Below are 5,051 nucleotides of genomic sequence, written 5' to 3'. Positions count from 1 at the left end.
CAAGTTTGGGTTAGATCCTCTCTCTCTCTCTCTCTCTCTCTCTCTCTCTCTCTCTCTCTCTCTCTCTCTCTCTCTCTTCCAGGATTGAATATGTGAGCTTTATTTCTTCCACCTCAGACATTTTAGATTTAAACAACTAACAATGACAAATCAAGGTTTGCAACCTAAAAGGATTTATTAAAACTTTATCAGTACTTTAATAAGCTATACAAATACTTTACTAAACTATACGAGAAACGATAAGGAGACAAATAGGTACATTTATAGAATTGCCTGTCAGTCAGGCCAAATCCTGCAGCTGCAGTCCCCAGCATGACCTCATTATCTAAGATGACACAGCAATGCTTGTTCAGACTTACCCCTTCAACTTGGCCAGCTGAGCGGCTCTTCACCTCTTGATGGTTTCCTTCTATGCTTGTGCGTGTCTAGTTGTGTGTTGCTTCGAGCAGGCATTTACCTTCCTCATCCACCAGCCATCGGAGGAAGGCCGAGGCCATGAAGACGATCCGACCCGTTCTTCCTGGGGAGTTTCCTGGTGGCTTTTCCCCCTCACCATATCTGGAATTAAAGGAGCTTCCATAGCCTTTTCTTTTTTTCACATCTTGCTGAAGCAGAGTTTTGAAAACAAAACAGAACAAATTCTGCTATTTCCCAGAACACGCACATATACAATCTCCATAGGGACTGATTCCAGCTGTCCAACACTTGTCCATTTGAGATGTAAACCTTTCCTCCAGTTCCCCATTCCAGACAATTGAGTGATCCTCTTTTCTATACCCTACTCTCTGTATAACGTGAGGACGTGACTGCTTCACGGTGTGGCTGAGAGGCCGGTTTTTACTGTAGATATGAGAGAGAGTACAGCCAGAGGCATCAGGGAGAGAGTCTGGATCAGGGACAGAAAGTAGTAGACAGAACAGGGCCAGCAGACTGGACCAGGCCATGAGCAGAGAGAGACAGAGAGAGCGAGAGAGCGAGAGCGAGAGCGAGAGAGAGAGAGAGAGAGAGAGAGAAACAGAGAGACAAGCATGAGGGCAGTCAAAAGAGGAAGACAATGGAGAACCAAGAGAAGGCTGAAATGCAGGGCTATATGGGAATGAGAAGCTGGTGGGGGGCATGAGCTGGAGAAGTTTAGGGTAGGGGGCAGAGTGAGAGGAGCTGAGGAGAGCCCCAGGTACTGAGTGAGCCTGGAGGCCAGCCTGAATTTTGGTATGCTAATAGGCACCACAGAGAGCTGGTTGTTCAGAGTTTCTTTAGGACCTGACACTCTTCTACCTCGGTCAGATTTCCTTATCGTACTGAAACTACTTGTTGGCTACTAGTGAACTCCATTAAATTGTATATTCCGTGACAGACAAACACTTGGTCATCTGGGTCTACCATTCTTTCCCTCTCCCTGCCTCTCTTCCCTTCTCCTCCCTCCCCTCTTTATCCTCCCTCCCTCCCTGCTTTCTTTCTTTTATTTTGTTTTGTTTTTCTGAGACAATTTCACTGGGCTGGGAGCACACTAAACAAGGCTGTCTTGGTAGTAAGACACTTACTTAGCATGTTTAAGGCCTTGTATTTAACTCTCCAACTTTACCAAAACAAAACTTATGGGACAGTTCTACCAGATAGAATGTGAATGGAAAAAAAAAAAAACATTACTTGAAGAAATAAATGCTGGTTGAATACTTCTCTAACTTGGCAAAAAGTAGGCATTTGCAAATTCAAGCCCTGCAAAACTCAAACAGAATATGGGGGGAAACCACCTCTACTTGCATTATAGTCAAATTGCTGCAGACTGAAGGTAAAGAGAAAACCCTGAAAGTGACCAGACAAGAAGCGCGGTGGATGCTGGGTGCTTTCACGTCGCCAGCAACATCTTTTAAGGAAGGGGGCGGGGAGATTACCCAGCTCAGACAGCCACAGCCCAGAAAATGGTGGGTCAGTTCTGTCCGGGACCTGCTTAGTTATTCATACCTCTGGCCTTCTATTCAAATTGGAATCTCATGTCAGAACCCCAGCAAGCCCTTTCACAATGTGGACACCTTGAATACTCGCTGCTCGGCCTTTTGCTGTTTACTTCTCTCTTGAATTGGCATCCTGGGGACTGGTGGCTGAGCCTGGCTTGTTGGAGCTTCTAGAGTTCAGACTTTTATCCCAGAAGGTTCGGTAACCCCATCACTTGCTGTTTGTGGCAGGCCTTGCAATTCATGCCTTGGTTCTTTTGTTTATTCAACATATGTGTACTGCGTGGGAACTGGGGTAGGACTTAGTGGTAACAAGAATAAGCAAAAGTAGCCATATCCAGACCTTTGATACTACCCTACAGCTTTCAGAGAGAGCTTTGTTCCTTTTTCTTCAATCTGTTTTCCATCAGATTTGACACTTTTGTTCTCTTTTGTTTGCCCTCAGCCCCTTCCGGGAGCCTTGAACAGTTTGAGTCTTCTGGATCTGCCTCTCCAGTGTTGAGATTACAGCCATGCGCCAGCAGGATGGGCCCAGATTAGAGACTTTTTATTATCTTCAAGTTTCCTAACCTCATTGCTATTTCTTCATGTTATTAAGTTCGTCCAGTTAATTTCTCTCTTTATATATTACATTTTTCACTTCTAGAATTTCCATTTAGTTCAGTTTCATGCTTTCTATTTCTCTCTTGTGATTTCTTTTTCTTAAAAAAAAAAACAAAGAAGCAAAAAACCTTATTACCAATGGATTTCTCTTTCTTTGAGTATCACCGTCTCGATTGCCCTCTCCGTTAGTTGTGTTTCCCCTTGAAACTGAGTCTCACTTTATTCACCCCCTATCCACCGAACAATACTGAAGTCTTCTTGGATTTTTGAATGCTGTGGTACAGAGCCCTTGAATTTTGTTCCCTTCTCTGAAGATGTGGATGCCCTTATTCCAGGAGACATTCAGCTTGGTGAGACTCACAAAGCACCCTTCTTGTCTGTGCTGTGTGGCAGGTCAGCTCAGTATTGTTTTGTTGGTGTTATCTGGAACTGTGTTGACTGCAACAAACTTGGAAGTGGCTCTATGCATCTTACAGTTCAGGGTAAATCTTGAGAAAAAGGTATCCAGATAATTTAATTTAGAGTTTCTTTCCTTCATAGGACATCCCCTCATCTCTAAAGCTTGTCCCAGGCTCGATTTTTTTTTTTTTTGATTCTTTGGCAGGAAAGATTTTTCTTCTGGAGTCTAGAGCTCTGGCTTGAATTGCAGCCTGCCCTAGGGCAAAGGCCATAAAAATGAGAAACTCACCCCACGCAGATGGCTTATTTCAGGTTGTGACTGCCCTCAGGAAATCTGCCTGTTTTTCCTCATTCCCAGGAGCCACCAGGTAGTCTGTCTCTCTGGGTCTCTTTCTGGGTCTTTTTTGTTCATATTTGTAAGTGTTCTCTATTCAGAATTGTGAGAGTCGTAGCCTCCCTTTCCAGGAAGAAATAAATAAGAGCCCTCATCCTCACAGCTCTCCGTGTCACCATCGGCTCTCCTCGGATTTCAGAGAAACATGGTCAACTAGCTTAGCTTTCCCCCTTCTCCTCTTTCAACCGCTCTGGCAGGAGAGAAGAAACTGTTCCTCTCTTTGCCCATTAGACCATTTCAATAACAAGCCTTAAGGAATTAAGATTTCTCCAGGATCCTAAACTGAGGAGGTAAGGCTCCAGCCCTGGTGGCAGCCAGAGGAGGAACTTGCCTCCCAGGAAGCCATTTCACACAGTTCTGACAACTTGTCAGAGCACTTTGAAGGATGGGCTCAGACAGGAGCCCAGGCCACGCTGGCTCCATGAGGAACAGGACCCTCCCTTAAGAGGACTGCTTAGTTATGCATACCTCTTGTCCCCTTTTGAATATTTTTTTCCCAAGACAGGGTTTCTCTGTAGCTTTGGAGCCTGTCCTGGAACTAGCTCTTGTAGACCAGGCTGGCCTTGAAATCACAGAGATCACCTGCCTCTGCCTCCCAGGTGTTGGGATCAAAGGCCACCACCTGGCTCTCCTTTTGCATTCCAAATCTCAAATTAGGACCCCAGAAGGTGGCCCTGAGGGATGCTCATTGTTTCACTTGATGTGTTTGTTTCTCTCACAGTGTGGCCACCTTGAATAGCTCTCAGGGCCCGGCTGTCATAATGTCTCTGTTTTAGCAGCATCCTGGGGACTGGTGGCGGAGCTCAGTTTGTTGGGGTTTCCAGACAGAGGCCAGTCTTCTGTTTGTGGTAGAACTCGCAGTTCACCCATATGTTCATTTACTCAACATGTGTGTACAGAGTAGGAACTGTGATAGGACTTAGGGGTAACAAGAATAAGCAAAAATTCCCTTCCCTGGAATCGCTGCTAGGCCATGAGAGGTCTGGATTTGGTAGTGAAGGTATAGCTCAGCTGTAGCATGTTTGTCTAGCATGTAGGGGCTTCTAGGTTCAATGCTTTCAAGCCTCACAAGAGTACCAGAGGGTTGGCTTTTAAATCACGAGATAAGCTAACTTTTACTTAGCATTATTCTCTTTCCTGCCTCATTCTCTGTTGACTCGGATGTCCACCCCAAGTCGTGTTTGTGTGTGTGTGTGTGTGTGTGTGTGTGTCTTCCAGTGTATTTTTAATCTCACTGATTTTTTTTCAAGTGGAGAACTTCTCAAACTATGTCTTTGGCTCTAGTCTTCTCTTGTCCTTGACAGTCTTTTTTTGGACTCAAATGCGAGGCAAGTCTCTGTCACTGAGCTACACCCCCACACTCCCAGCCATCCTTGGCTGATTCAATCTCAGTGTTTCAACTGCCTTGTCCATATCCAAGACTCCCAAACGCTTATCTTCAGCCTTGACCTCCTCTCTCCTCATGTTGAAACTTGCATTTTAGCTGTTTGTCTCTGCCTGGCTCTCTAGTAATTATATTAAGCTATGTGCAGTAAAAAATTTAACTTTTTTTTGCCTCTGAACCTGTTTTTCTTCCTGTATTTTTTTTTGAGACAGGATCTCTGTGTAACAGCCCTGGCTGTCCAACTCCGTAGACCAGGCTGGCCTCGAACTCACAGAGGCCCATCTGTCTCTGCCTTCCAAGTGCTGGGATTAAAGGCATG

At 45.1% G+C, this 5,051-nt stretch overlaps 1 pseudogene; it reads right to left on the bottom strand.

Moving 5' to 3' along the window:
* Positions 1 to 453: 453 nt before the first annotated feature.
* LOC119804287 lies at positions 454 to 4,812 on the bottom strand (annotated as a pseudogene).
* Between the last annotated feature and the right edge of the window lie 239 nt (positions 4,813 to 5,051).

Source organism: Arvicola amphibius, chromosome X (assembly GCF_903992535.2).
Source record: "Arvicola amphibius chromosome X, mArvAmp1.2, whole genome shotgun sequence".
In the NCBI taxonomy this organism is placed as follows: Eukaryota; Metazoa; Chordata; class Mammalia; order Rodentia; family Cricetidae; genus Arvicola; species Arvicola amphibius.
The sequence above is the reverse complement of the archived record's forward strand: the minus strand, read 5'-3'. Positions and strand labels throughout refer to the sequence as shown.